The sequence below is a fragment of the Amia ocellicauda genome, unplaced genomic scaffold (genome assembly GCF_036373705.1).
Source record: "Amia ocellicauda isolate fAmiCal2 unplaced genomic scaffold, fAmiCal2.hap1 HAP1_SCAFFOLD_58, whole genome shotgun sequence".
Taxonomy (NCBI): domain Eukaryota; kingdom Metazoa; phylum Chordata; class Actinopteri; order Amiiformes; family Amiidae; genus Amia; species Amia ocellicauda.
Genome location: NW_027102988.1, coordinates 283,169 through 308,847, shown reverse-complemented (window position 1 = coordinate 308,847; position 25,679 = coordinate 283,169). Strand labels below are relative to the sequence as shown.

The window sequence follows — 25,679 nt, the reverse complement described above, 5'->3', positions numbered from 1 at the left end:
TTTGGCGTAAACAGAATGAGAACATGGATCCATCATGTCTTGTTACCACTGTGCAGGCTGGTGGTGGTGGTGTAATGGTGTGGGGGATGTCTTCTTGGCACACTTTAGGCCCCTTAGTGCCAATTGGGCATCGTTTAAATGCTACGGCCTACCTGAGCATTGTTTCTGACCATGTCCATCCCTTTTTGACCACCATGTACCCATCCTCTGATGGCTACTTCCAGCAGGATAATGCACCATGTCACAAAGGTCGAATCATTTCAAATTGGTTTCTTGAACATGACAATGAGTTCACTGTACTAAACTGGCCCCCACAGTCACCAGATCTCAACCCAATAGAGCATCTTTGGGATGTGGTGGAACGGGAGCTTCGTGCCCTGGATGTGCATCCCACAAATCTCCATCAACTGCAAGATGCTATCCTATCAATATGGGCCAACATTTCTAAAGAATGCTTACAGCACCTTGTTGAAGCAATGCCACGTAGAATTAAAGCAGTTCTGAAGGCGAAAGGGGGTCAAACACAGTATTAGTATGGTGTTCCTAATAATCCTTTAGGTGAGTTCATCGTAGCTCTTAATACTCTCTTTCTGTCTGGAGGAGATATAATTGAAGTATTGTACACGTACCCGGCTACTTTCAACACCCTTTCCTGCACTGATATTTTTCCCTCCATTTTCCTTTTTTTTTTGTTTTTTTTTGCTGGAAGTTCCGTCAATACCCGCCAGCCTTTAAGAGACATCATGCAGCCAGGCCTCTTGGCTTGTGGCCACACCGTCCTGAATGCGCCCAATCTCGTCAGATTTCGGAAGTTAAACGGGGCAGGGCCTGGTCAGTACTTGGATGGGAGACCTCCTAGAAATACCAGGTGCTGCAAGCTTTTTACATCTCCTGGGTAACTTCATCGTAGCTCTTAATACTCTCTTTCTGTCTCCAGGAGATATAATTGAAGAAGTGTACACGTACCCGGCTACTTTCAACACCCTTTCCTGCACTGATATTTTTCCCTCCTTTTTTCTTTTTTTTTTTTTTTTTTCTTGCTGGAAATTCCGTCAATACCCGCCAGCCTTTAAGAGACATCATGCAGCCAGACATCTCCTCTTGCGGCCACACCGTCCTGAACGTGCCCGATCTTGTCAGATCTCGGAAGCTAAACGGGGCAGGACCTGGTCAGTACTTAAATGTGAGACCTCCAGGAAATACCAGGTGCTGCCAGCTTTTTACGTCTCCTGGGGAACTTCATCGTAGCTCTTTATACTCTCTTTCTGTCTGGAGAAGATATAATTGAAGGATTGTACACGTACCCGGCTACTTTCAACACCCTTTGCTGCACTGGTATTTTTCCCTCTATTTTTCTTTTTTTTTTTTGCTGCCAGTTCCGTCAATACCCGCCAGCCTTTAAGAGACATCATGCAGCCAGGCCTCTCGGCTTGCGGCCACACCATCCTGAACGCGCCCGATCTCGTCAGATCTCGGAAGCTAAACGGGGCAGGACCTGGTCAGTACATGAATGTGAGACCTCCTGGAAATACCTCGTGCTGCAAGCTTTTACGTCTCCTGGGTAACTTTATCGTAGCTCTTAATACTCTCTATCTGTCTGGAGGAGATATAATTGAAGTATTGTACACGTACCCAGCTACTGTCAACACCCTTTGCTGTACTGATATTTTTCCATCCATTTCTTTTTTTTTTTTTTTTTTGCTTGAAGTTCTGTCAATACCCGCCAAACTTTAAGAGACATCATGCAGCCAGGCCTTTCGGCTTGTGGCCACACCGTCCTGAATGCGCCCGATCTCGTCAGATCTCGGAAGCTAAACGGGGCAGGGCCTGGTCAGTACTTGGATGGGAGACCTCCTAGAAATACCAGGTGCTGCAAGCTTTTTACGTCTCCTGGGTAACTTCATCGTAGCTCTTAATACTCTCTTTCTGTCTCCAGGAGATATAATTGAAGAATTGTACACGTACCCGGCTACTTTCAACACCCTTTCCTGCACTGATATTTTTCCCTCCATTTTTCCATTTTTTTTTTTTTTTTTTTGCTGGAAATTCCGTCAATACCCGCCAGCCTATAAGAGACATCATGCAGCCAGGCATCTCGGCTTGCGGCCACACCATCCTGAACTCGCCCGATCTCGTCAGATCTTGGAAGCTAAACTGGGCAGGACCTGGTCGGTACATGAATGTGAAACCTCCTGGAAATACCTGGTGCTGCAAGCTTTTACGTCTCCTGGGTAACTTTATCGTAGCTCTTAATACTCTCTATCTGTCTGGAGGAGATATAATTGAAGTATTGTACACGTACCCAGCTACTGTCAACACCCTTTGCTGCACTGATATTTTTCCATCCATTTTTCTTTTTTTTTTTTTTTTTTGCTGGAAGTTCCGTCAATACCCGCCAACCTTTAAGAGACATCATGCAGCCAGGCCTCTCGGCTTGCGGCCACACCGTCCTGAATGCGCCCGATCTCGTCAGATCTCGGAAGCTAAACGGGGCAAGGCCTGGTCAGTACTTGGATGGGAGACCTCCTAGAAATACCAGGTGCTGCAAGCCTTTTACGTCTCCTGGGTAACTTCATCGTAGCTCTTAATACTCTCTTTCTGTCTCCAGGAGATATAATTGAAGAATTGTACACGTACTAGGCTACTTTCAACACCCTTTGCTGCACTGGTATATTTCCCTCTATTTTTCTTTTTTTTTTTTGCTGGCAGTTCCGTCAATACCCGCCAGCCTTTAAGAGACATCATGCAGCCAGACATCTCCTCTTGCGGCCACACCGTCCTGAACGTGCCCGATCTTGTCAGATCTCGGAAGCTAAACGGGGCAGGACCTGGTCAGTACTTAAATGTGAGACCTCCAGGAAATACCAGGTGCTGCCAGCTTTTTACGTCTCCTGGGTAACTTCATCGTAGCTCTTAATACTCTCTTTCTGTCTGGAGGAGACATAATTGAAGAATTGTACACGTACCCGGCTACTTTCAACACCCATTGCTGCACTGGTATTTCTCCCTCCATTTCTCTTTTTTTTTTTGCTGGATGTTCCGTCAAAACCCGCCAACCATTAAGAGACATCATGCAGCCCGGCCTCTTGGCTTGCAGCCACACCGTCCTGAACGCCCCCGATCTCATCAGATCTTGGAATTTAAACGGGGCAGGGCCTGGTCAGTACTTGGATGGGTGACCTCCTGGAAATGCCAGGTGCTGCAAGCTTTTTACGTCTCCTGGGTAACTTCATCGTAGCTCTTAATACTCTCTTTCTGTCTGGAGGAGATATAATTGAAGAATTGTACACGTACCCGGCTACTTTCAACACCCTTTCCTGCACTGGTATATTTCCCTCTATTTTTCTTTTTTTTTTTTGCTGGCAGTTCCGTCAATACCCGCCAGCCTTTAAGAGACATCATGCAGCCAGCCATCTTGGCTTGCGGCCACACCATCCTGAACGCGCCCGATCTTGTCAGATCTCGGAAGCTGAACGGGGCAGGACCTGGTCAGTACTTGGATGGGAGACCTCCTGGAAATACCTGGTGCTGCAAGCTTTTACGTCTCCTGGGTAACTTTATCGTAGCTCTTAATTTTCTCTTTCTGTCTGGAGGAGATATAAGTGAAGAATTGTACACGTACCCGGCTACTTTCAACACCCTTTGCTGCACTGATATTTTTCCCTCCATTTTTCTATTTTTTTTTTTTTTTTTTTTGCTGGAAATTCCGTCAATACCCGCCATCCTTTAAGAGACATCATGCAGCCAGGCATCTTGGCTTGCGGCCACACCATCCTGAACGCGCCCGATCTCGTCAGATCTCGGAAGCTAAACGGGGAAGGACCTGGTCAGTATTTGGTTGGGTGACTTCCTGGAAATACCAGGTGCTGCAAGCTTTTTACGTCTCCTGGGTAACTTCATCGTAGCTCTTAATACTCTCTTTCAGTCTGGAGGAGATATTATTGAAGAATTGTACACGTACCCGGCTACTTTCAACAGCCTTTGCTGCACTGATATTTTTCCCTCCATTTTTCTTTTTTTTTTTTTTTTTTTGCTGGAAGTTCCGTCAATACCCACCAGCCTAAAGAGACATCATGCAGCCGGGCCTCTTGGCTTTCGGCCACACCGTCCTGAACGCGCACGATATCGTCAGATCTCTGAAGCTAAACGGGCCAGGGCCTGGTCAGTACTTAGATTGGAGACCTCCTGGAAATACCTGGTGCTGCAAGCTTTTTACGTCTCCTGTGAAACTTCATCGTAGCTCTTAATACTCTCTATCTGTCTGGAGGAGATATAATTGAAGTATTGTACACGTACCCGGCTACTTTCAACAGCCTTTGCTGCACTGATATTTTTCCCTCCATTTTTCATTTTTTTTTTTGCTGGAAGTTCCGTCAATACCCGCCAACCTTTAAGAGACATCATGCAGCCAGGCCTCTCGGCTTGTGGCCACACCGTCCTGAATGCGCCCGATCTCGTAAGATCTCGGAAGCTAAACGGGGCAGGGCCTGGTCAGTACTTGGATGGCTGACCTCCTAGAAATACCAGGTGCTGCAAGCTTTTTACGTCTCCTGGGTAACTTCATCGTAGCTCTTAATACTCTCTTTCTGTCTGCAGGAGATATAATTGAAGAATTGTACACGTACCCGGCTACTTTCAACACCCTTTGCTGCACTGGTATTTCTCCCTCCATTTCTCTTTTTTTTTTTTGCTGGATGTTCCGTCAAAACCCGCCAACTATTAAGAGACATCATGCAGCCAGGCCTCTTGGCTTGCAGCCACACCGTCCTGAACGCCCCCGATCTCATCAGATCTTGGAATTTAAACGGGGCAGGGCCTGGTCAGTACTTGGATGGGTGACCTCCTGAAAATGCCAGGTGCTGCAAGCTTTTTACGTCTCCTGGGTAACTTCATCGTAGCTCTTAATACTCTCTTTCTGTCCGGAGGAGATATAATTGAAGAATTGTACACGTACCCGGCTACTTTCAAAACCCATTACTGCACTGATATTTTTCCCTCCATTTCACTTTTTTTTTTTTTGCTGGCTGTTCCGTCAATACCCGCCTGCCTTTAAGAGACATCATGCAGCCAGGCATCTTGGCTTGCGGCCACACCGTCCTGAACGCGCCCGATCTCGTCAGATCTCGGAAGCCAAACGGGGCAGGGCCTTGTCAGTACTTGGATGGGTGTCCTCCTGGAAATACCAGGTGCTGCAAGCTTTTTACGTCTCCTGGGTAACTTCATCGTTGCTCTTAATACTCTCTTTCAGTCTGGAGGAGATATAATTGAAGAATTGTACACGTACCTGGCTACTTTCAACACCCTTTGCTGCACTGATATTTTTACCACCATTTCTCTTGTTTTTTATTTGCTGGATGTTCCGTCAATACCCGCCAGCCATTAAGAGACATCATGCAGCCAGGCCTCTTGGCTTGCGTACACACAGTCCTGAACGCGCCCGATCACGGAAGATCTCGGAAACTAAACGGGGCAGGACCTGGTCAGTACTTGGATGGGAGATCTTCTGGAAATACCAGGTGCTGCCAGCTTTTTACGTCTCCTGGGGAACTTCATCGTAGCTCTTAATACTCTCTTTCTGTCTGGAGAATATATAATTGAAGAATTGTACACGTACCCGGCTACTTTCAACACCCATTGCTGCACTGATATTTTTCCCTCTATTTTTCTTTTTTTTTTTTGCTGGCAGTTCCGTCGATACCCGCCAGGCTTTAAGAGACATCATGCAGCCAGGCCTCTTGGCTTGCAGCCACACCGTCCTGAACGCCCCCGATCTCATCAGATCTTGGAATTTAAACGGGGCAGGGCCTGGTCAGTACTTGGATGGGTGACCTCCTGGAAATGCCAGGTGCTGCAAGCTTTTTACGTCTCCTGGGTAACTTCATCGTAGCTCTTAATACTCTCTTTCTGTCTGGAGGAGATATAATTGAAGAATTGTACACGTACCCGGCTACTTTTAACACCCTTTGCTGCACTGGTATTTTTCCCTCTATTTTTCTTTTTTTTTTTTGCTGGCAGTTCCGTCAATACCCGCCAGCCTTTAAGAGACATCATGCAGCCAGGCCTCTTGGCTTGCGGCCACACCGTCCTGAACACGCCCGATCTCGTCAGATCTCGGAAGCTAAACGGGGCAGGGCCTGGTCAGTACTTGGATGGGAGACCTCCTGGAAATACCTGGTGCTGCAAGCTTTTTACATCTCCTGGGAAACTTCATCGTAGCTCTTAATACTCTCTATCTGTCTGGAGGAGATATAATTGAAGTATTGTACACGTACCCGGCTATTTTCAACAGCCTTTGCTGCACTGATATTTTTCCCTCCATTTTCCATTTTTTTTTTTTTTTTTTTTGCTGGAAGTTCCGTCAATACCCGCCAGCCTTTAAGAGACATCATGCAGCCAGGCCTCTTGACTTGCGGCCACACCGTCCTGAGCGCGCCCGATCTCGTCAGATCTCGGAAGCTAAACGGGGCAGGACCTGGTCAGTACTTGAATGTGAGACCTCCTGCAAATACCAGGTGCTGCAAGCTTTTACGTCTCCTGGGTAACTTTATCGTAGCTCTTAATACTCTCTATCTGTCTGGAGGAGATATAATTGAAGTATTGTACACGTACCCAGCTACTGTCAACACCATTTGCTGCACTGATATTTTTCCATCCATTTTTCTTTTTTTTTTTTTTTTTTGCTGGAAGTTCCGTCAATACCCGCCAACCTTTAAGAGACATCATGCAGCCAGGCCTCTCGGCTTGCGGCCACACCGTCCTGAATGCGCCCGATCTCGTCAGATCTCGGAAGCTAAACGGGGCAGGACCTGGTCAGTACTTGGATGGGAGACCTCCTAGAAATACCAGGTGCTGCAAGCTTTTTACGTCTCCTGGGTAACTTCATCGTAGCTCTTAATACTCTCTCTCTGTCTGGAGGAGATATAATTGAAGTATTGTACACGTATCCAGCTACTGTCAACACCCTTTGCTGCACTGATATTTTTCCATCCATTTTTCTTTTTCTTTTTTTCTTTTTTTTTTTTGCTGGAAGTTCCGTCAATACCCGCCAACCTTTAAGAGACATCATGCAGCCAGGCCTGTCGGCTTGTGGCCACACCGTCCTGAATGCGCCCGATCTCGTCAGATCTCGGAAGCTTAACGGGGCAGGGCCTGGTCAGTACTTGGATGGGAGACCTCCTTGAAATACCAGGTGCTGCAAGCTTTTTACGTCTCCTGGGTAACTTCATCGTAGCTCTTAATACTCTCTCTCTGTCTGGAGGAGATATAATTGAAGTATTGTACACGTATCCAGCTACTTTCAACACCCTTTCCTGCACTGATATTTTTCCCTCCATTTTTCTATTTTTTTTTTTTTTTTTTTTGCTGGAAATTCCGTCAATACTCGCCAGCCTTTAAGAGACATCATGCAGCCATGCATCTCGGCTTGCGGCCACACCATCCTGAACGCGCCCGATCTCGTCAGATCTCGGAAGCTAAACGGGGCAGGACCTGGTCAGTAAATGAGTGTGAGACCTCCTGGAAATACCTGGTGCTGCAAGCTTTTACGTCTTCTGGGTAACTTTATCGTAGCTCTTAATACTCTCTATCTGTCTGGAGGAGATATAATTGAAGTATTGTACACGTACCCAGCTACTGTCAACACCCTTTGCTGCACTGATATTTTTCCATCCATTTTTCTTTTTTTTTTTTTTTTTTGCTGGAAGTTCCGTCAATACCCGCCAACCTTTAAGAGACATCATGCAGCCAGGCTTCTTGGCTTGCGGCCACACCGTCCTGAATGCGCCCGATCTCGTCAGATCTCGGAAGCTAAACGGGGCAGGACCTGGTCAGTACTTGGATGGGAGACCTCCTAGAAATACCAGGTGCTGCAAGCTTTTTACGTCTCCTGGGTAACTTCATCGTAGCTCTTAATACTCTCTCTCTGTCTGGAGGAGATATAATTGAAGTATTGTACACGTATCCAGCTACTGTCAACACCCTTTGCTGCACTGATATTTTTCCATCCATTTTTCTTTTTTCTTTTTTTCTTTTTTTTTTTTGCTGGAAGTTCCGTCAATACCCGCCAACCTTTAAGAGACATCATGCAGCCAGGCCTTTCGGCTTGTGGCCACACCGTCCTGAATGCGCCCGATCTCGTCAGATCTCGGAAGCTAAACGGGGCAGGACCTGGTCAGTACATGGAAGTGAGACCTCCTGGAAATACCTAGTGCTGCAAGCTTTTACGTCTCCTGGGTAACTTTATCGTAGCTCTTAATACTCTCTTTCTGTCTGGAGAAGATATAATTGAAGAATTGTACACGTACCCGTCTACTTTCAACACCCTTTGCTGCACTGGTATTTTTCCCTCTATTTTTATTTTTTTGTTTTGCTGGCAGTTCCGTCAAAACCCGCCAGCCTTTAAGAGACATCATGCAGCCAGGCATCTCGGCTTGCGGCCACACCATCCTGAACGCGCCCGATCTCGTCAGATCTCGGAAGCTAAACGGGGCAGGACCTGGTCAGTACATGAATGTGAGACCTCCTGGAAATACCTTGTGCTGCAAGCTTTTACGTCTCCTGGGTAACTTTATCGTAGCTCTTAATACTCTCTATCTGTCTGGAGGAGATTTAATTGAAGTATTGTACACGTACCCAGCTACTGTCAACACCCTTTGCTTCACTGGTATATTTACCTCTATTTTTCTTTTTTTTTTTGCTGGCAGTTCCGTCAATACCCGCCAGCCTTTAAGAGACATCATGCAGCCAGGCATCTTGGCTTGCGGCCACACTATCCTGAACGCGGCCGATCTCGTCAGATCTTGGAAGCTAAACGGGGCAGGACCTGGTCAGTACATGGAAGTGAGACCTCCTGGAAATACCTAGTGCTGCAAGCTTTTACGTCTCCTGGGTAACTTTATCGTAGCTCTTAATACTCTCTTTCTGTCTGGAGAAGATATAATTGAAGAATTGTACACGTACCCGTCTACTTTCAACACCCTTTGCTGCACTGGTATTTTTCCCTCTATTTTTCTTTTTTTGTTTTGCTGGCAGTTCCGTCAATACCCGCCAGCCTTTAAGAGACATCATGCAGCCAGGCATCTCGGCTTGCGGCCACACCATCCTGAACACGCCTGATCTCGTCAGATCTCGGAAGCTAAACGGGGCAGGACCTGGTCAGTACATGAATGTGAGACCTCCTGGAAATACCTGGTGCTGCAAGCTTTTACGTCTCCTGGGTAACTTTATCGTAGCTCTTAATACTCTCTATCTGTCTGGAGGAGATATAATTGAAGAATTGTACACGTACCCGGCTACCTTCAACACGCTTTGCTGCACTGATATTTGTCCCTCCATTTTTCTTTTTTCTTTTGTTTTTTGCTGGAAGTTCCATCAATACCCTCCAGCCTTTAAGAGACATCATGCAGCCAGGCCTCTTGGCTTGAGGCCACACCGTCCTGAAGACGCAAGATCTCGTCAGATCTCGGAAGAAAAACTGGGCAGGGCCTGGTCAGTAATTGGATGGGTGACCTCTTGGAAATACCAGGTGCTGAAAGCTTTTTACATCTCCTGGGTAACTTCATCGTAGCTCTTAATACTCTCATTCAGTCTGGAGGAGATATAATTGTAGAATTGTACATGTACCCGGCTACTTTCAACACCCTGTCCTGCACTGATATTTTTCCCTCCATTTTTCTATTTATTTATTTTTTATTTTTTGCTGGAAGTTCCGTCAATACCCGCCAGCCTTTAAGAGACATCATGCAGCCAGGCTTCTTAGCTTGCGGCCACACCGTCCTGAACGCGCCCGATCTCGTCAGATCTCGGAAGCTAACGGGGCAGGGCCTGGTCAGTACTTGGATGGGTGACCTCCTGGAAATACCAGGTGCTGCAAGCTTTTTACGTCTCCTGGGTAACTTTATCGTAGCTCTTAATACTCTCTTTCAGTCTGCAGGAGATATTATTGAAGAATTGTACACGTACCCGGCTACTTTCAACACCCTTTCCTGCACTGATATTTTTCCCTCCATTTTTCTATTTTTTTTTTTTTTTTTTTGCTGGAAGTTCCGTCAATACCCGCCAACCTTTAAGAGACATCATGCAGCCAGGCCTTTCGGCTTGTGGCCACACCGTCCTGAATGCGCCCGATCTCGTCAGATCCGGAAGCTAAACGGGGCAGGGCCTGGTCAGTACTTGGATGGGAGACCTCCTAGAAATACCAGGTGCTGCAAGCTTTTTACGTCTCCTGGGTAACTTCATCGTAGCTCTTAATACTCTCTCTCTGTCTGGAGGAGATATAATTGAAGTATTGTACACGTATCCAGCTACTGTCAACACCCTTTGCTGCACTGATATTTTTCCATCCATTTTTCTTTTTTCTTTTTTTCTTTTTTTTTTTTGCTGGAAGTTCCGTCAATACCCGCCAACCTTTAAGAGACATCATGCAGCCAGGCCTTTCGGCTTGTGGCCACACCGTCCTGAATGCGCCCGATCTCGTCAGATCTCGGAAGCTAAACGGGGCAGGACCTGGTCAGTACATGGAAGTGAGACCTCCTGGAAATACCTAGTGCTGCAAGCTTTTACGTCTCCTGGGTAACTTTATCGTAGCTCTTAATACTCTCTTTCTGTCTGGAGAAGATATAATTGAAGAATTGTACACGTACCCGTCTACTTTCAACACCCTTTGCTGCACTGGTATTTTTCCCTCTATTTTTATTTTTTTGTTTTGCTGGCAGTTCCGTCAAAACCCGCCAGCCTTTAAGAGACATCATGCAGCCAGGCATCTCGGCTTGCGGCCACACCATCCTGAACGCGCCCGATCTCGTCAGATCTCGGAAGCTAAACGGGGCAGGACCTGGTCAGTACATGAATGTGAGACCTCCTGGAAATACCTTGTGCTGCAAGCTTTTACGTCTCCTGGGTAACTTTATCGTAGCTCTTAATACTCTCTATCTGTCTGGAGGAGATTTAATTGAAGTATTGTACACGTACCCAGCTACTGTCAACACCCTTTGCTTCACTGGTATATTTACCTCTATTTTTCTTTTTTTTTTTGCTGGCAGTTCCGTCAATACCCGCCAGCCTTTAAGAGACATCATGCAGCCAGGCATCTTGGCTTGCGGCCACACTATCCTGAACGCGGCCGATCTCGTCAGATCTTGGAAGCTAAACGGGGCAGGACCTGGTCAGTACATGGAAGTGAGACCTCCTGGAAATACCTAGTGCTGCAAGCTTTTACGTCTCCTGGGTAACTTTATCGTAGCTCTTAATACTCTCTTTCTGTCTGGAGAAGATATAATTGAAGAATTGTACACGTACCCGTCTACTTTCAACACCCTTTGCTGCACTGGTATTTTTCCCTCTATTTTTCTTTTTTTGTTTTGCTGGCAGTTCCGTCAATACCCGCCAGCCTTTAAGAGACATCATGCAGCCAGGCATCTCGGCTTGCGGCCACACCATCCTGAACACGCCTGATCTCGTCAGATCTCGGAAGCTAAACGGGGCAGGACCTGGTCAGTACATGAATGTGAGACCTCCTGGAAATACCTGGTGCTGCAAGCTTTTACGTCTCCTGGGTAACTTTATCGTAGCTCTTAATACTCTCTATCTGTCTGGAGGAGATATAATTGAAGAATTGTACACGTACCCGGCTACCTTCAACACCCTTTGCTGCACTGATATTTATCCCTCCCTTTTTCTATTTTTTTTTTTTTTTTTTTTGCTGGAAGTTCCGTCAATACCCGCCAACCTTTAAGAGACATCATGCAGCCAGGCCTCTCGGCTTGCGGCCACACCGTCCTGAATGCGCCCGATCTCGTCAGATCTCGGAAGCTAAACGGGGCAGGGCCTGGTCAGTACTTGGATGGGAGACCTCCTAGAAATACCAGGTGCTGCAAGCCTTTTACGTCTCCTGGGTAACTTCATCGTAGCTCTTAATACTCTCTTTCTGTCTCCAGGAGATATAATTGAAGAATTGTACACGTACTAGGCTACTTTCAACACCCTTTGCTGCACTGATATTTTTCCCTCCATTTTTCTTTTTATTTTATTTTTTTGCTGGAAGTTCCGTCAATATCCGCCAGCCTTTAAGAGACATCATGCAGCCAGGCCTCTTGGCTTGTAGTCACACCGTCCTGAACGCTCCCGATCATATCAGATTTCGGAAGCTAAACGGGGCAGGGCCTGGTCAGTACTTGGATGTGTGACCTCCTGGAAATACCAGGTGCTGCAAGCTTTTTACGTCTCCTGGGTAACTTCATCGTAGCTCTTAAAACTTTCTTTCTGTCTCCAGGAGATATAATTGAAGAATTGTACACGTACCCGGCTACTTTCAACACCCTTTGCTGCACTGGTATATTTCCCTCTATTTTTCTTTTTTTTTTTTGCTGGCAGTTCCGTCAATACCCGCCAGCCTTTAAGAGACATCATGCAGCCAGGCATCTTGGCTTGCGGCCACACCATCCTGAACGCGCCCGATCTCGTCAGATCTCGGAAGCTAAACGGGGCAGGACCTGGTCAGTACATGAATGTGAGACCTCCTTGAAATACCTCGTGCTGCAAGCTTTTACGTCTCCTGGGTAACTTTATCGTAGCTCTTAATACTCTCTATCTGTCTGGAGGAGATATAATTGAAGAATTGTACATGTACCCGGCTACTTTCAACACCCTTTGCTGCACTGATATTTATCCCTCCCTTTTTCTATTTTTTTTTTTTTTTTTTTTGCTGGAAGTTCCGTCAATACTTGCCAGCCTTTAAGAGACATCATGCAGCCAGGTCTCTTGGCTTGCGGCCACACCGTCCTGAACGCGCCTGATCTCATCATATCTCGGAAGCTAAACGGGGCAGGGTCTGGCCAGTACTTGGTTGGGTGACCTCCTGGAAATACCAGGTGCTGCAAGCTTTTTACGTCTCCTGGGTAACTTCATCGTAGCTCTTAATACTCTCTTTCAGTCTGGAGGAGATATTATTGAAGAATTGTACACGTACCCGGCTACTTTCAACAGCCTTTGCTGCACTGATATTTCTCCCTCCATTTTTCTTTTTTTCTTTTTTTTTTTGCTGGAAGTTCCGTCAATACCCACCAGCCTAAAGAGACATCATGCAGCCGGGCCTCTCGGCTTTCGGCCACACCGTCCTGAACGCGCCCGATATCGTCAGACCTTGGAAACTAAACGGGCCAGGGCCTGGTTAGTACTTGGATGGGTGACCTCCTGGAAATACCAGGTGATGCAAGCTTTTTACGTATCCTGTGTAACTTCATCGTAGCTCTTAATACTCTCTTTCAGTCTGGAGGAGATATAATTGAAGAATTGTACACGTACCCGGCTACTTTCAACACCCTTTGCTGCACTGATATTTTTCCCTCCGTTTTTCTTTTTTTTTTTTTTTTGCTGGAAGTTCCATCAATACCCTCCAGCCTTTAAGAGACATCATACAGCCAGGCCTCTTGGCTTGCAACCACACCGTCCTGAACGCGCCCCATCTCGTCAGATCTCGGAAGCTAAACGGGGCAGGTCCTGATCAGTACTTGGATGGGTGACCTTCTGGAGATACCAGGTGCTGCAAGCTTTATACGTCTCTTGGGTAACTTCATCGTAGCTCGTAATACTCTCTTTCAGTCTGGAGGAGATATAATTGAAGAATTGTACACGTACCCGGCTACTTTCAACACCCTTTGCTGCACTGATATTTTTCCCTCCATTTTTCTTTTTTCTTTTTTTTTTTGCCGGAAGTTCCGTCAATACCCTCCAGCCTTTAAGAGACATCATGCAGCCAGCTCTCTAGGCTTGCGGCCACACTGACCTGAACGTGCCCAATCTTGTCAGATCTTGGAAGCTAAACGGGGCAGGGCCTGGTCAATACTTGGATGGGAGACCTCCTGGAAATACCTGGTGCTGCAAGCTTTTTAGTCTCCTGGGTAACTTCATCGTAGCTCTTTATACTCTCTTTCTGTCTGGAGGAGATATAATTGAAGTATTGTACACGTACCCGGCTACTTTTAACACCCTTTGCTGCACTGATATTTTTCCCTCCATTTTTCTTTTTTCATTTTTTTTTGCTGGAAGTTCTGTCAATACCCTCCAGCCATTTAGAGACATCATGCAGCCAGACCTCTTGGCTTGCGGCCACACCGTCCTGAACGCGCCCGATCTCGTCAGACCTTGGAAACTAAACGGGACAGGGCCTGGTTAGTACTTGGATGGGTGACCTCCTGGAAATACCAGGTGAAGCAAGCTTTTTACGTATCCTGTGTAACTTCATCGTAGCTCTTAATACTCTCTTTCAGTCTGGAGGAGATATAATTGAAGAATTGTACACGTACCCGGCTACTTTCAACACCCTTTGCTGCACTGATATTTTTCCCTCCGTTTTTCTTTTTTTTTTTTTTTTGCTGGAAGTTCCATCAATACCCTCCAGCCTTTAAGAGACATCATACAGCCAGGCCTCTTGGCTTGCAACCACACCGTCCTGAACGCGCCCCATCTCGTCAGATCTCGGAAGCTAAACGGGGCAGGGCCTGGTCATTACTTGAATGTGGGACCTCCTGGAAATACCTGGTTCTGCAAGCTTTTTACGTCTCCTGGGTAACTTTATCGTAGCTCTTAATACTCTCTTTCTGTGTAGAGGAGATATAATTGAAGTATTGTACACGTACCTGGCTACTTTCAACATCCTTTGCTGCACTGATATTTTTCCCTCCGTTTTTCTTTTTTTTTTTTTTTGCTGGAAGTTCCGTCAATACCCGCCAGCCTTTAAGAGACATCATGCAGCCTGGCCTCTTGGCATGCGGACACATTGTCCTGAACGCGCCCGAACTCATCAGATCTCGGAAGCTAAACGGGGCAGGACCTGGTCAGTACTTGAATGTGAGACCTCCTAGAAAAACCTGGTGCTGCAAGCTTTTACGTCTCCTGGGTAACTTCATCGTAGCTCTTTATACTCTCTTTCTGTCTGGAGGAGATATAATTGAAGTATTGTACACGTACCCGGCTACTTTTAACACCCTTTGCTGCACTGATATTTTTCCCTCCATTTTTCTTTTTTCATTTTTTTTTGCTGGAAGTTCTGTCAATACCCTCCAGCCATTTAGAGACATCATGCAGCCAGGCCTCTTGGCTTGCGGCCACACCGTCCTGAACGCGCCCGATCTCGTCAGACCTTGGAAACTAAACGGGCCAGGGCCTGGTTAGTACTTGGATGGGTGACCTCCTGGAAATACCAGGTGATGCAAGCTTTTTACGTATCCTGTGTAACTTCATCGTAGCTCTTAATACTCTCTTTCAGTCTGGAGGAGATATAATTGAAGAATTGTACACGTACCCGGCTACTTTCAACACCCTTTGCTGCACTGATATTTTTCCCTCCGTTTTTCTTTTTTTTTTTTTTTTGCTGGAAGTTCCATCAATACCCTCCAGCCTTTAAGAGACATCATACAGCCAGGCCTCTTGGCTTGCAACCACACCGTCCTGAACGCGCCCCATCTCGTCAGATCTCGGAAGCTAAACGGGGCAGGTCCTGATCAGTACTTGGATGGGTGACCTTCTGGAGATACCAGGTGCTGCAAGCTTTATACGTCTCTTGGGTAACTTCATCGTAGCTCGTAATACTCTCTTTCAGTCTGGAGGAGATATAATTGAAGAATTGTACACGTACCCGGCTACTTTCAACACCCTTTGCTGCACTGATATTTTTCCCTCCATTTTTCTTTTTTCTTTTTTTTTTTGCCGGAAGTTCCGTCAATACCCTCCAGCCTTTAAGAGACATCATGCAGCCAGCTCTCTAGGCTTGCGGCCACACTGACCTGAACGTGCCCAATCTTGTCAGATCTTGGAAGCTAAACGGGGCAGGGCCTGGTCAATACTTGGATGGGAGACCTCCTGGAAATACCTGGTGCTGCAAGCTTTTTAGTCTCCTGGGTAACTTCATCGTAGCTCTTTATACTCTCTTTCTGTCTGGAGGAGATATAATTGAAGTATTGTACACGTACCCGGCTACTTTTAACACCCTTTGCTGCACTGATATTTTTCCCTCCATTTTTCTTTTTTCATTTTTTTTTGCTGGAAGTTCTGTCAATACCCTCCAGCCATTTAGAGACATCATGCAGCCAGACCTCTTGGCTTGCGGCCACACCGTCCTGAACGTGCCCGATCTCGTCAGACCTTGGAAACTAAACGGGACAGGGCCTGGTTAGTACTTGGATGGGTGACCTCCTGGAAATACCAGGTGAAGCAAGCTTTTTACGTATCCTGTGTAACTTCATCGTAGCTCTTAATACTCTCTTTCAGTCTGGAGGAGATATAATTGAAGAATTGTACACGTACCCGGCTACTTTCAACACCCTTTGCTGCACTGATATTTTTCCCTCCGTTTTTCTTTTTTTTTTTTTTTTGCTGGAAGTTCCATCAATACCCTCCAGCCTTTAAGAGACATCATACAGCCAGGCCTCTTGGCTTGCAACCACACTGTCCTGAACGCGCCCCATCTCGTCAGATCTCGGAAGCTAAACGGGGCAGGGCCTGGTCATTACTTGAATGTGGGACCTCCTGGAAATACCTGGTTCTGCAAGCTTTTTACGTCTCCTGGGTAACTTTATCGTAGCTCTTAATACTCTCTTTCTGTGTGGAGGAGATATAATTGAAGTATTGTACACGTACCTGGCTACTTTCAACATCCTTTGCTGCACTGATATTTTTCCCTCCGTTTTTCTTTTTTTTTTTTTTTGCTGGAAGTTCCGTCAATACCCGCCAACCATTAAGAGACATCATGCAGCCAGGCCTCTCGGCTTCTGTCCACACCGTCCTGAACGCGCTCGATCTCGTCAGATCGCGTAAGCTGAACGGGGCAGGTCCTGGTCAGTACTTGGATGGGTGACCTTCTGGAAATACCAGGTGCTGCAAGCTTTATACGTCTCTTGGGTAACTTCATCGTAGCTCGTAATACTCTCTTTCAGTCTGGAGGAGATATAATTGAAGAATTGTACACGTACCCGGCTACTTTCAACACCCTTTGATGCACTGATATTTTTCCCTCCATTTTTCTTTTTTCTTTTTTTTTTGGCCGGAAGTTCCGTCAATACCCTCCAGCCTTTAAGAGACATCATGCAGCCAGCTCTCTAGGCTTGCGGACACACAGACCTGAACGTGCCCGATCTTGTCAGATCTTGGAAGCTAAACGGGGCAGGGCCTGGTCAATACTTGGATGGGAGACCTCCTGGAAATACCTGGTGCTGCAAGCTTTTTAGTCTCCTGAGTAACTTCATTGTAGCTCTTAATACTCTCTTTCTGTCTGGAGGTGTTATAATTGAGGATTTGTACACGTACCCGGCTACTTTCAACACCCTTTGCTGCACTGATATTTTTCCCGCCATTCTTCTTTTTATTTTTTATTTTTTCTGGAAGTTCCATCAATATCCGCCAGCCTTTAAGAGACATCATGCAACCAGGCATCTCGGCTTGCGGACACACAGACCTGAACGCGCCCGATCTCGTCAGATCTCGGAAACGAAACGGGGCAGGACCTGGTCAGTACTTGGATGGGAGATCTCCTGGAAATACCAGGTGCTGCCAGCTTTTTACGTCTGCTGGGTAACTTTATCGTAGCTCTTAATACTCTCTTTCAGTCTGGAGGAGATATAATTGAAGTATTGTACAGGTACCCGGTTACTTTCAACACCCTTTGCTGCACTGATATTTTTCCCTCCATTGTTATTTTTTCTTCATTATTTTGCTGGAAGTTCCGTCAATATCCTCCAGCCTTTAAGAGACATCATGCAGCCAGGCCTCTTGGCATGCGGACACATTGTCCTGAACGCGCCCGAACTCATCAGATCTCGGAAGCTAAACGGGGCAGGACCTGGTCAGTACTTGAATGTGAGACCTCCTAGAAATACCTGGTGCTGCAAGCTTTTACGTCTCCTGGGTAACTTCATCGTAGCTCTTTATAGTCTCTTTCTGTCTGGAGGAGATATAATTGAAGTATTGTACACGTACCCGGCTACTTTTAACACCCTTTGCTGCACGGATATTTCTCCCTCCATTTTTCTTTTTTCATTTTTTTTTGCTGGAAGTTCTGTCAATACTCTCCAGCCATTTAGAGACATCATGCAGCCAGGCCTCTTGGCTTGCAACCACACCGTCCTGAACGCACCCCATCTCGTCAGATCTCGGAAGCTAAACGGGGCAGGGCCTGGTCATTACTTGAATGTGGGACCTCCTGGAAATACCTGGTTCTGCAAGCTTTTTACGTCTCCTGGGTAACTTTATCGTAGCTCTTAATACTCTCTTTCTGTCTGGAGGAGATATAATTGAAGTATTGTACACGTACCTGGCTACTTTCAACATCCTTTGCTGCACTGATATTTTTCCCTCCGTTTTTCTTTTTTTTTTTTTTTGCTGGAAGTTCCGTCAATACCCGCCAACCATTAAGAGACATCATGCAGCCAGGCCTCTCGGCTTGTGTCCACACCGTCCTGAACGTGCCCGATCTTGTCAGATCTTGGAAGCTAAACGGGGCAGGGCCTGGTCAATACTTGGATGGGAGACCTCCTGGAAATACCTGGTGCTGCAAGCTTTTTAGTCTCCTGAGTAACTTCATTGTAGCTCTTAATACTCTCTTTCTGTCTGGAGGTGTTATAATTGAGGATTTGTACACGTACCCGGCTACTTTCAACACCCTTTGCTGCACTGATATTTTTCCCGCCATTTTTCTTTTTATTTTTTATTTTTTCTGGAAGTTCCATCAATATCCGCCAGCCTTTAAGAGACATCATGCAACCAGGCATCTCGGCTTGCGGACACACAGACCTGAACGCGCCCGATCTCGTCAGATCTCGGAAACGAAACGGGGCAGGACCTGGTCAGTACTTGGATGGGAGATCTCCTGGAAATACCAGGTGCTGCCAGCTTTTTACGTCTGCTGGGTAACTTTATCGTAGCTCTTAATACTCTCTTTCAGTCTGGAGGAGATATAATTGAAGTATTGTACAGGTACCCGGTTACTTTCAACACCCTTTGCTGCACTGATATTTTTCCCTCCATTGTTATTTTTTCTTCATTATTTTGCTGGAAGTTCCGTCAATATCCTCCAGCCTTTAAGAGACATCATGCAGCCAGGCCTCTTGGCATGCGGACACATTGTCCTGAACGCGCCCGAACTCATCAGATCTCGGAAGCTAAACGGGGCAGGACCTGGTCAGTACTTGAATGTGAGACCTCCTAGAAATACCTGGTGCTGCAAGCTTTTACGTCTCCTGGGTAACTTCATCGTAGCTCTTTATACTCTCTTTCTGTCTGGAGGAGATATAATTGAAGTATTGTACACGTACCCGGCTACTTTTAACACCCTTTGCTGCACGGATATTTCTCCCTCCATTTTTCTTTTTTCATTTTTTTTTGCTGGAAGTTCTGTCAATACCCTCCAGCCATTTAGAGACATCATGCAGCCAGGCCTCTTGGCTTGCAACCACACCGTCCTGAACGCACCCCATCTCGTCAGATCTCGGAAGCTAAACGGGGCAGGGCCTGGTCATTACTTGAATGTGGGACCTCCTGGAAATACCTGGTTCTGCAAGCTTTTTACGTCTCCTGGGTAACTTTATCGTAGCTCTTAATACTCTCTTTCTGTCTGGAGGAGATATAATTGAAGTATTGTACACGTACCTGGCTACTTTCAACATCCTTTGCTGCACTGATATTTTTCCCTCCGTTTTTCTTTTTTTTTTTTTTTTGCTGGAAGTTCCGTCAATACCCGCCAACCATTAAGAGACATCATGCAGCCAGGCCTCTCGGCTTGTGTCCACACCGTCCTGAACGTGCCCGATCTTGTCAGATCTTGGAAGCTAAACGGGGCAGGGCCTGGTCAATACTTGGATGGGAGACCTCCTGGAAATACCTGGTGCTGCAAGCTTTTTAGTCTCCTGAGTAACTTCATTGTAGCTCTTAATACTCTCTTTCTGTCTGGAGGTGTTATAATTGAGGATTTGTACACGTACCCGGCTACTTTCAACACCCTTTGCTGCACTGATATTTTTCCCGCCATTTTTCTTTTTATTTTTTATTTTTTCTGGAAGTTCCATCAATATCCGCCAGCCTTTAAGAGACATCATGCAACCAGGCATCTCGGCTTGCGGACACACAGACCTGAACGCGCCCGATCTCGTCAGATCTCGGAAACGAAACGGGGCAGGACCTGGTCAGTACTTGGATGGGAGATCTCCTGGAAATACCAGGTGCTGCCAGCTTTTTACGTCTGCTGGGTAACTTTATCGTAGCTCTTAATACTCTCTTTCAGTCTGGAGGAGATATAATTGAAGTATTGTACAGGTACCCGGTTACTTTCAACACCCTTTGCTGCACTGATATTTTTCCCTCCATTGTTATTTTTTCTTCATTATTTTGCTGGAAGTTCCGTCAATATCCTCCAGCCTTTAAGAGACATCATGCAGCCAGGCCTCTTGGCATGCGGACACATTGTCCTGAACGCGCCCGAACTCATCAGATCTCGGAAGCTAAACGGGGCAGGACCTGGTCAGTACTTGAATGTGAGACCTCCTAGAAATACCTGGTGCTGCAAGCTTTTACGTCTCCTGGGTAACTTCATCGTAGCTCTTTATACTCTCTTTCTGTCTGGAGGAGATATAATTGAAGTATTGTACACGTACCCGGCTACTTTTAACACCCTTTGCTGCACGGATATTTCTCCCTCCATTTTTCTTTTTTCATTTTTTTTTGCTGGAAGTTCTGTCAATACCCTCCAGCCATTTAGAGACATCATGCAGCCAGGCCTCTTGGCTTGCAACCACACCGTCCTGAACGCACCCCATCTCGTCAGATCTCGGAAGCTAAACGGGGCAGGGCCTGGTCATTACTTGAATGTGGGACCTCCTGGAAATACCTGGTTCTGTAAGCTTTTTACGTCTCCTGGGTAACTTTATCGTAGCTCTTAATACTCTCTTTCTGTCTGGAGGAGATATAATTGAAGTATTGTACACGTACCTGGCTACTTTCAACATCCTTTGCTGCACTGATATTTTTCCCTCCGTTTTTCTTTTTTTTTTTTTTTGCTGGAAGTTCCGTCAATACCCGCCAACCATTAAGAGACATCATGCAGCCAGGCCTCTCGGCTTGTGTCCACACCGTCCTGAACGTGCCCGATCTTGTCAGATCTTGGAAGCTAAACGGGGCAGGGCCTGGTCAATACTTGGATGGGAGACCTCCTGGAAATACCTGGTGCTGCAAGCTTTTTAGTCTCCTGAGTAACTTCATTGTAGCTCTTAATACTCTCTTTCTGTCTGGAGGTGTTATAATTGAGGTTTTGTACACGTACCCGGCTACTTTCAACACCCTTTGCTGCACTGATATTTTTCCCGCCATTTTTCTTTTTATTTTTTATTTTTTCTGGAAGTTCCATCAATATCCGCCAGCCTTTAAGAGACATCATGCAACCAGGCATCTCGGCTTGCGGACACACAGACCTGAACGCGCCCGATCTCGTCAGATCTCGGAAACGAAACGGGGCAGGACCTGGTCAGTACTTGGATGGGAGATCTCCTGGAAATACCAGGTGCTGCCAGCTTTTTACGTCTGCTGGGTAACTTTATCGTAGCTCTTAATACTCTCTTTCTGTCTGGAGGAGATATATTTGAAGTATTGTACAGGTACCCGGTTACTTTCAACACCCTTTGCTGCACTGATATTTTTCCCTCCATTGTTATTTTTTCTTCATTATTTTGCTGGAAGTTCCGTCAATATCCTCCAGCCTTTAAGAGACATCATGCAGCCAAGCCTCTTGGCATGCGGACACATTGTCCTGAATGCGCCCGATCTCATCAGATCTGGGAAGCTAAACGGGGCAGGGCCTGGTCAGTACTTGAATGTGAGAACTCGTGGAAATACCTGGTGCTGCAAGCTTTTTACGTCTCCTGGGTAACTTTATCATAGCTCTTCATTCTCTTTTTCTGTCTGGAGGAGATATAATTGAAGTATTGTACACGTACCCGGCTACTTTTAACACCCTTTGCTGCACGGATATTTCTCCCTCCATTTTTCTTTTTTCATTTTTTTTTGCTGGAAGTTCTGTCAATACCCTCCAGCCATTTAGAGACATCATGCAGCCAGGCCTCTTGGCTTGCGGCCACACCGTCCTGAACGCGCCCGATCTCGTCAGACCTTGGAAACTAAACGGGCCAGGGCCTGGTTAGTACTTGGATGGGTGACCTCCTGGAAATACCAGGTGATGCAAGCTTTTTACTTATCCTGTGTAACTTCATCGTAGCTCTTAATACTCTCTTTCAGTCTGGAGGAGATATAATTGAAGAATTGTACACGTACCCGGCTACTTTCAACATCCTTTGCTGCACTGATATTTTTCCCTCCGTTTTTCTTTTTTTTTTTTTTTGCTGGAAGTTCCGTCAATACCCGCCAGCCTTTAAGAGACATCATGCAGCCAGGCTTTTTGGCTTGCGGCCACACCGTCCTGAACGCGCCCGATCTTGTCAGATCTAGGAAGCAAAATGTGGCAGGACCTGGTCAGTATTTGGATTGGTGACCTCCTGGAAAAACTAGGTACTGCAAGCTTTTTACGTCTCCTGGGTAACTTCATCGTAGCTCTTAATACTCTCTTTCTGTCAGGAGAAGATACAATTGAAGAAATGTACACGTACCCGGCAACTTTCAACACCCTTTGCTGCACTGATATTTTTCCCTCCATTTTTCTTTTTTCTTTTTTTTTTTGCTGGAAGGTCCGTCAAAACCCGCCCGCCTTTAAGAGACATCATGCTGCCAGGCCTCTCGGCTTGCGGCCACGCCGTCCTGAACGCGACCGATCTCATCAGATCTCGGAAGCTAAACAGAGCAGGGCCTGGTCAGCACTTGGATGGGTGACCTCCTGGAAATACCAGGTGCTGCAAGCTTTATATGTCTCCTGGGTAACATCATCGTAGATCTTAATACTCTCTTTCTGTCTGGAGGAGATATAATTGAAGAAATGTACACGTACCCGGCTACTTTCAACACCCTTTGCTGAACTGATATTTTTCCCTCCATTTTTCTTTTTTTATTTGCTGGAAGTTCCGTCAACACCCGTCAGCCTTTAAGAGACATCATGCAGCCAGGCATCTCGGCTTGCGGCCACACCGTCCTGAACCTGCCCGATCTCGTCAGACCTTGGAAACTAAACGGGCCAGGGCCTGGTTAGTACTTGGATGGGTGACCTCCAGGAAATACCAGGTGATGCAAGCTTTTTACGTCTCCTGGGTAACTTCATCGTAGCTCTTAATACTCTTTATCTGTCTGGAGGAGATATAATTGAAGTATTGTACACTTTGTCTTAGGGACAGTCTGGCTAGCAGTGACTGAGTGGTTGACAGACGACAAGCAACGGAATGTACGTGCTCTGTGATGTCATAGCAGTCAGCTGAGAGAGGCTCGTGATGTCATCGCTGAGCTGTCTGTCTGTCTGTCTCTCTCTCTCTTTTTCTCTCTCTCTCTCTCTCTCTCTCTTCCTCTCAATTCAATTCATTTGTATTGTCAAAGCAATTGGACATACATACATACATATATATATATATATATATATATATATATACATACATACATACATCCATACATGCTAGAAAGTCATTATAATGTTATCTTAAAGGCTAACTAAGCTGAACATATATCATTATAGAACAGAGTTCATAGGTCAACACATGGTTTTAGGGAACAGGCACATAGGTCATACCGTTTGACAATGTCTCCAAGGTTCTCATCGTAAATAACAAACAGAAATCAAACTATCTTCTGGGCTGACCTTCTAGCTTGACCGTATCTTTCTTAAGTATACAAGAGAGAAAAACAGGTGTAAGAAAATAATTTCTAATTTTCCTTCTACACATATATACATACATACATACATATGTAGCGTTATGTTGGGTGTATTTGGATAAGAGCATTTGGGCTCTGAGCTGAAGCACTGATCTAAAGAAGACCTCTCCCCCCCCAAAGTTATCAGATTTCCTTAGCTCATCAGCTTGGAACTGGTTTGCATCAAAGTGACAGTTTTGGGGAGGATGGCACCGAGAAGAGGCCAAATAGTTTGGAATTCTGCTATGAGATGTCTGGAGAAAGGGGCCTGTAGGTGATAAAAACTCTTTGAAGTGGATGAGAGCCGAAATCCCGACATAGAGCTACGAACCCAGGCCAACCGGCATTTCCAAAAGATGGCATGGATTGACATCAGTCATAAATAAAGCCTCCCTCCAATAGGACACTGGGGGCTGAAACCGAAATCCAATCTCAAGAACTCAGGGACCAATCACCTACTGATCTGACAGACTATAAGGAACAGCGGACAGTCTTTCTCTCTCTCTCTCTCTCACCTGAACCAGAAACTCGCTGCCACAGCTCAACCTGTAGCTCTGTTGCCAGAACCGGAATCAGAAACCAACCAAGTCTTTGCCGGCAACAGAAGAGTTAAACTGGGAGAAGGAGATTGAGCCGTACGAAGAATTCTTTTAAAGGACTTTATTAAATAAATAACTTTACAGACCCACCTGATCAGTGGAGTTTTACAGCTGGACAATTGACTAAGTCGACTGAATACGAAAGTGTCAGTCACTTAAATAGCTATTTGAGTCTTAAGAAACTTGACCCTTGGAACAAACAGGGCCCTGCTTTCCTCAAAGACTTTGTCTTCAAGTAACTACGGTGGAACCATGCTTACAAAGAAGATTTTGTGCACAACCTTGGAGCCTTCAAACCAATGGAAAATCTGTTTGGAAAAGACTCTACATTCGCGAAACCCCAACTTCCAGGTGCATCGACTGAGTGGAAGTTCTTGGACAAAGCCGAACCGGACTGCCTTTGTTCCAAACCACACGGACCTCGTGCCGTGTGCTGTTATCTGAGCCCGAAGCCAGAGAGGCCTCTCTGCGACGAAGTTCACATAAGTTTAACAGTTTGGAGTTTGTGATTCATGACATTTGAGAAATCAATTAGAAATGTTAATCTGTGATTCATAACTCTAGAATGTGTAATATCATTTAGTTTTCTTAAATATAAATGTGAGTTGCATTAAACTGTTTTGTTGATAATTTTAGAAATAAAATCTGTCAACGCCGAGAAATATCTTCTCATTCCTGTTTAACTGTTTAGTCTGAAATTGACACAAGTTAATAGACATTAGATTATTGGTGGCCCTGCCTATCCTTAATCATTGAATAATAATCAGTTAAGGGAAATTGTGGTAACAAATAGGATCTTTCTCGGCACCTAAACGTAAATGAGACTGATATATATATAACGAGAAGTTACCTGACATAAATACTAACCTGCGTAGTTATTTAATGTCTGACTAATAATACTAACGAGAGACTCACCTTCGTCTTACTAACCGGTATTGTAGTCAATGTGTTTATAACCTTTTTTGTTTAACGATTTGTTAAACGGAATGTACGTGCTCTGTGATGTCATAGCAGTAAGCTGAGAGAGGCTCGTCATGTCATCGCTGAGCTGGCTGGCTGGCTCTCTGTGTGTGTGTGTGTGTGTGTGTGTGTGTGTGTGTGTCTCTCTGTCTATCTGTCTGTCTGTCTCTCTCTCTCTTACTCTCTCTCTCTCCCTCTCAATTCAATTCATTTGTATTGTCAAAGCAATTGGACATGCATACATACATACATACATATATATGGAAAATAAACAATATGTGTACATCTCTTTCTGCATTA

The 25,679-nt window shown here is 45.7% G+C and overlaps 8 non-coding genes and 59 pseudogenes across 8 annotated transcripts; all 67 read left to right on the top strand.

Moving 5' to 3' along the window:
* The first annotated feature begins 761 nt into the window (after positions 1 to 761).
* LOC136738643 (uncharacterized) lies at positions 762 to 880 on the top strand (annotated as a pseudogene).
* A 219-nt stretch (positions 881 to 1,099) lies between these two features.
* Positions 1,100 to 1,218, top strand: LOC136738745 (uncharacterized; annotated as a pseudogene).
* A 210-nt stretch (positions 1,219 to 1,428) lies between these two features.
* On the top strand, positions 1,429 to 1,547 carry LOC136738700 (uncharacterized; annotated as a pseudogene).
* A 213-nt stretch (positions 1,548 to 1,760) lies between these two features.
* Positions 1,761 to 1,879, top strand: LOC136738714 (5S ribosomal RNA). Its single transcript, XR_010812690.1, has one exon. It is a non-coding gene; the product is annotated as a 5S ribosomal RNA (ribosomal RNA).
* Positions 1,880 to 2,098: 219 nt separating this feature from the next.
* LOC136738760 (uncharacterized) lies at positions 2,099 to 2,217 on the top strand (annotated as a pseudogene).
* Positions 2,218 to 2,432: 215 nt separating this feature from the next.
* Positions 2,433 to 2,551, top strand: LOC136738821 (5S ribosomal RNA). The gene has a single exon (XR_010812715.1). It is a non-coding gene; the product is annotated as a 5S ribosomal RNA (ribosomal RNA).
* A 210-nt stretch (positions 2,552 to 2,761) lies between these two features.
* Positions 2,762 to 2,880, top strand: LOC136738744 (uncharacterized; annotated as a pseudogene).
* A 209-nt stretch (positions 2,881 to 3,089) lies between these two features.
* LOC136738605 (uncharacterized) lies at positions 3,090 to 3,208 on the top strand (annotated as a pseudogene).
* A 210-nt stretch (positions 3,209 to 3,418) lies between these two features.
* LOC136738638 (uncharacterized) lies at positions 3,419 to 3,537 on the top strand (annotated as a pseudogene).
* Positions 3,538 to 3,756: 219 nt separating this feature from the next.
* LOC136738761 (5S ribosomal RNA) lies at positions 3,757 to 3,875 on the top strand. Its single transcript, XR_010812695.1, has one exon. It is a non-coding gene; the product is annotated as a 5S ribosomal RNA (ribosomal RNA).
* Positions 3,876 to 4,091: 216 nt separating this feature from the next.
* LOC136738802 (uncharacterized) lies at positions 4,092 to 4,210 on the top strand (annotated as a pseudogene).
* Positions 4,211 to 4,420: 210 nt separating this feature from the next.
* LOC136738843 (uncharacterized) lies at positions 4,421 to 4,539 on the top strand (annotated as a pseudogene).
* Positions 4,540 to 4,749: 210 nt separating this feature from the next.
* Positions 4,750 to 4,868, top strand: LOC136738617 (uncharacterized; annotated as a pseudogene).
* A 211-nt stretch (positions 4,869 to 5,079) lies between these two features.
* LOC136738613 (uncharacterized) lies at positions 5,080 to 5,198 on the top strand (annotated as a pseudogene).
* A 540-nt stretch (positions 5,199 to 5,738) lies between these two features.
* Positions 5,739 to 5,857, top strand: LOC136738847 (uncharacterized; annotated as a pseudogene).
* A 210-nt stretch (positions 5,858 to 6,067) lies between these two features.
* On the top strand, positions 6,068 to 6,186 carry LOC136738720 (5S ribosomal RNA). The gene has a single exon (XR_010812691.1). It is a non-coding gene; the product is annotated as a 5S ribosomal RNA (ribosomal RNA).
* Positions 6,187 to 6,405: 219 nt separating this feature from the next.
* LOC136738690 (uncharacterized) lies at positions 6,406 to 6,524 on the top strand (annotated as a pseudogene).
* A 215-nt stretch (positions 6,525 to 6,739) lies between these two features.
* LOC136738749 (5S ribosomal RNA) lies at positions 6,740 to 6,858 on the top strand. Its single transcript, XR_010812694.1, has one exon. It is a non-coding gene; the product is annotated as a 5S ribosomal RNA (ribosomal RNA).
* A 224-nt stretch (positions 6,859 to 7,082) lies between these two features.
* LOC136738611 (uncharacterized) lies at positions 7,083 to 7,201 on the top strand (annotated as a pseudogene).
* Positions 7,202 to 7,421: 220 nt separating this feature from the next.
* LOC136738677 (uncharacterized) lies at positions 7,422 to 7,540 on the top strand (annotated as a pseudogene).
* A 215-nt stretch (positions 7,541 to 7,755) lies between these two features.
* LOC136738738 (5S ribosomal RNA) lies at positions 7,756 to 7,874 on the top strand. Its single transcript, XR_010812693.1, has one exon. It is a non-coding gene; the product is annotated as a 5S ribosomal RNA (ribosomal RNA).
* A 225-nt stretch (positions 7,875 to 8,099) lies between these two features.
* On the top strand, positions 8,100 to 8,218 carry LOC136738717 (uncharacterized; annotated as a pseudogene).
* Positions 8,219 to 8,427: 209 nt separating this feature from the next.
* LOC136738697 (uncharacterized) lies at positions 8,428 to 8,546 on the top strand (annotated as a pseudogene).
* A 208-nt stretch (positions 8,547 to 8,754) lies between these two features.
* LOC136738795 (uncharacterized) lies at positions 8,755 to 8,873 on the top strand (annotated as a pseudogene).
* A 209-nt stretch (positions 8,874 to 9,082) lies between these two features.
* Positions 9,083 to 9,201, top strand: LOC136738684 (uncharacterized; annotated as a pseudogene).
* A 215-nt stretch (positions 9,202 to 9,416) lies between these two features.
* LOC136738786 (uncharacterized) lies at positions 9,417 to 9,535 on the top strand (annotated as a pseudogene).
* Positions 9,536 to 9,756: 221 nt separating this feature from the next.
* LOC136738806 (5S ribosomal RNA) lies at positions 9,757 to 9,874 on the top strand. The gene has a single exon (XR_010812700.1). It is a non-coding gene; the product is annotated as a 5S ribosomal RNA (ribosomal RNA).
* Positions 9,875 to 10,093: 219 nt separating this feature from the next.
* Positions 10,094 to 10,211, top strand: LOC136738667 (uncharacterized; annotated as a pseudogene).
* Positions 10,212 to 10,436: 225 nt separating this feature from the next.
* On the top strand, positions 10,437 to 10,555 carry LOC136738716 (uncharacterized; annotated as a pseudogene).
* Positions 10,556 to 10,764: 209 nt separating this feature from the next.
* On the top strand, positions 10,765 to 10,883 carry LOC136738696 (uncharacterized; annotated as a pseudogene).
* A 208-nt stretch (positions 10,884 to 11,091) lies between these two features.
* LOC136738794 (uncharacterized) lies at positions 11,092 to 11,210 on the top strand (annotated as a pseudogene).
* A 209-nt stretch (positions 11,211 to 11,419) lies between these two features.
* LOC136738683 (uncharacterized) lies at positions 11,420 to 11,538 on the top strand (annotated as a pseudogene).
* A 219-nt stretch (positions 11,539 to 11,757) lies between these two features.
* Positions 11,758 to 11,876, top strand: LOC136738819 (5S ribosomal RNA). Its single transcript, XR_010812713.1, has one exon. It is a non-coding gene; the product is annotated as a 5S ribosomal RNA (ribosomal RNA).
* A 216-nt stretch (positions 11,877 to 12,092) lies between these two features.
* On the top strand, positions 12,093 to 12,211 carry LOC136738676 (uncharacterized; annotated as a pseudogene).
* A 210-nt stretch (positions 12,212 to 12,421) lies between these two features.
* Positions 12,422 to 12,540, top strand: LOC136738722 (uncharacterized; annotated as a pseudogene).
* Positions 12,541 to 12,759: 219 nt separating this feature from the next.
* Positions 12,760 to 12,878, top strand: LOC136738658 (uncharacterized; annotated as a pseudogene).
* A 216-nt stretch (positions 12,879 to 13,094) lies between these two features.
* LOC136738746 (uncharacterized) lies at positions 13,095 to 13,213 on the top strand (annotated as a pseudogene).
* Positions 13,214 to 13,427: 214 nt separating this feature from the next.
* Positions 13,428 to 13,546, top strand: LOC136738713 (uncharacterized; annotated as a pseudogene).
* Positions 13,547 to 13,762: 216 nt separating this feature from the next.
* On the top strand, positions 13,763 to 13,881 carry LOC136738687 (uncharacterized; annotated as a pseudogene).
* Positions 13,882 to 14,095: 214 nt separating this feature from the next.
* Positions 14,096 to 14,214, top strand: LOC136738655 (uncharacterized; annotated as a pseudogene).
* A 214-nt stretch (positions 14,215 to 14,428) lies between these two features.
* LOC136738785 (uncharacterized) lies at positions 14,429 to 14,547 on the top strand (annotated as a pseudogene).
* A 213-nt stretch (positions 14,548 to 14,760) lies between these two features.
* Positions 14,761 to 14,879, top strand: LOC136738778 (uncharacterized; annotated as a pseudogene).
* A 214-nt stretch (positions 14,880 to 15,093) lies between these two features.
* LOC136738651 (uncharacterized) lies at positions 15,094 to 15,212 on the top strand (annotated as a pseudogene).
* A 214-nt stretch (positions 15,213 to 15,426) lies between these two features.
* LOC136738712 (uncharacterized) lies at positions 15,427 to 15,545 on the top strand (annotated as a pseudogene).
* A 216-nt stretch (positions 15,546 to 15,761) lies between these two features.
* LOC136738686 (uncharacterized) lies at positions 15,762 to 15,880 on the top strand (annotated as a pseudogene).
* Positions 15,881 to 16,094: 214 nt separating this feature from the next.
* Positions 16,095 to 16,213, top strand: LOC136738631 (uncharacterized; annotated as a pseudogene).
* Positions 16,214 to 16,427: 214 nt separating this feature from the next.
* LOC136738804 (uncharacterized) lies at positions 16,428 to 16,546 on the top strand (annotated as a pseudogene).
* A 213-nt stretch (positions 16,547 to 16,759) lies between these two features.
* On the top strand, positions 16,760 to 16,878 carry LOC136738789 (uncharacterized; annotated as a pseudogene).
* A 216-nt stretch (positions 16,879 to 17,094) lies between these two features.
* On the top strand, positions 17,095 to 17,213 carry LOC136738756 (uncharacterized; annotated as a pseudogene).
* Positions 17,214 to 17,428: 215 nt separating this feature from the next.
* LOC136738769 (uncharacterized) lies at positions 17,429 to 17,547 on the top strand (annotated as a pseudogene).
* Positions 17,548 to 17,763: 216 nt separating this feature from the next.
* LOC136738774 (uncharacterized) lies at positions 17,764 to 17,882 on the top strand (annotated as a pseudogene).
* A 214-nt stretch (positions 17,883 to 18,096) lies between these two features.
* Positions 18,097 to 18,215, top strand: LOC136738765 (uncharacterized; annotated as a pseudogene).
* A 213-nt stretch (positions 18,216 to 18,428) lies between these two features.
* On the top strand, positions 18,429 to 18,547 carry LOC136738706 (uncharacterized; annotated as a pseudogene).
* A 215-nt stretch (positions 18,548 to 18,762) lies between these two features.
* On the top strand, positions 18,763 to 18,881 carry LOC136738768 (uncharacterized; annotated as a pseudogene).
* Positions 18,882 to 19,097: 216 nt separating this feature from the next.
* LOC136738773 (uncharacterized) lies at positions 19,098 to 19,216 on the top strand (annotated as a pseudogene).
* Positions 19,217 to 19,430: 214 nt separating this feature from the next.
* LOC136738764 (uncharacterized) lies at positions 19,431 to 19,549 on the top strand (annotated as a pseudogene).
* Positions 19,550 to 19,763: 214 nt separating this feature from the next.
* On the top strand, positions 19,764 to 19,882 carry LOC136738705 (uncharacterized; annotated as a pseudogene).
* Positions 19,883 to 20,097: 215 nt separating this feature from the next.
* LOC136738767 (uncharacterized) lies at positions 20,098 to 20,216 on the top strand (annotated as a pseudogene).
* A 216-nt stretch (positions 20,217 to 20,432) lies between these two features.
* On the top strand, positions 20,433 to 20,551 carry LOC136738771 (uncharacterized; annotated as a pseudogene).
* Positions 20,552 to 20,765: 214 nt separating this feature from the next.
* Positions 20,766 to 20,884, top strand: LOC136738798 (uncharacterized; annotated as a pseudogene).
* Positions 20,885 to 21,097: 213 nt separating this feature from the next.
* Positions 21,098 to 21,216, top strand: LOC136738704 (uncharacterized; annotated as a pseudogene).
* A 215-nt stretch (positions 21,217 to 21,431) lies between these two features.
* LOC136738766 (uncharacterized) lies at positions 21,432 to 21,550 on the top strand (annotated as a pseudogene).
* Positions 21,551 to 21,766: 216 nt separating this feature from the next.
* On the top strand, positions 21,767 to 21,885 carry LOC136738737 (uncharacterized; annotated as a pseudogene).
* Positions 21,886 to 22,100: 215 nt separating this feature from the next.
* LOC136738650 (uncharacterized) lies at positions 22,101 to 22,219 on the top strand (annotated as a pseudogene).
* A 213-nt stretch (positions 22,220 to 22,432) lies between these two features.
* LOC136738801 (uncharacterized) lies at positions 22,433 to 22,551 on the top strand (annotated as a pseudogene).
* Positions 22,552 to 22,767: 216 nt separating this feature from the next.
* Positions 22,768 to 22,886, top strand: LOC136738653 (uncharacterized; annotated as a pseudogene).
* A 209-nt stretch (positions 22,887 to 23,095) lies between these two features.
* Positions 23,096 to 23,214, top strand: LOC136738670 (uncharacterized; annotated as a pseudogene).
* Positions 23,215 to 25,679: the final 2,465 nt, after the last annotated feature.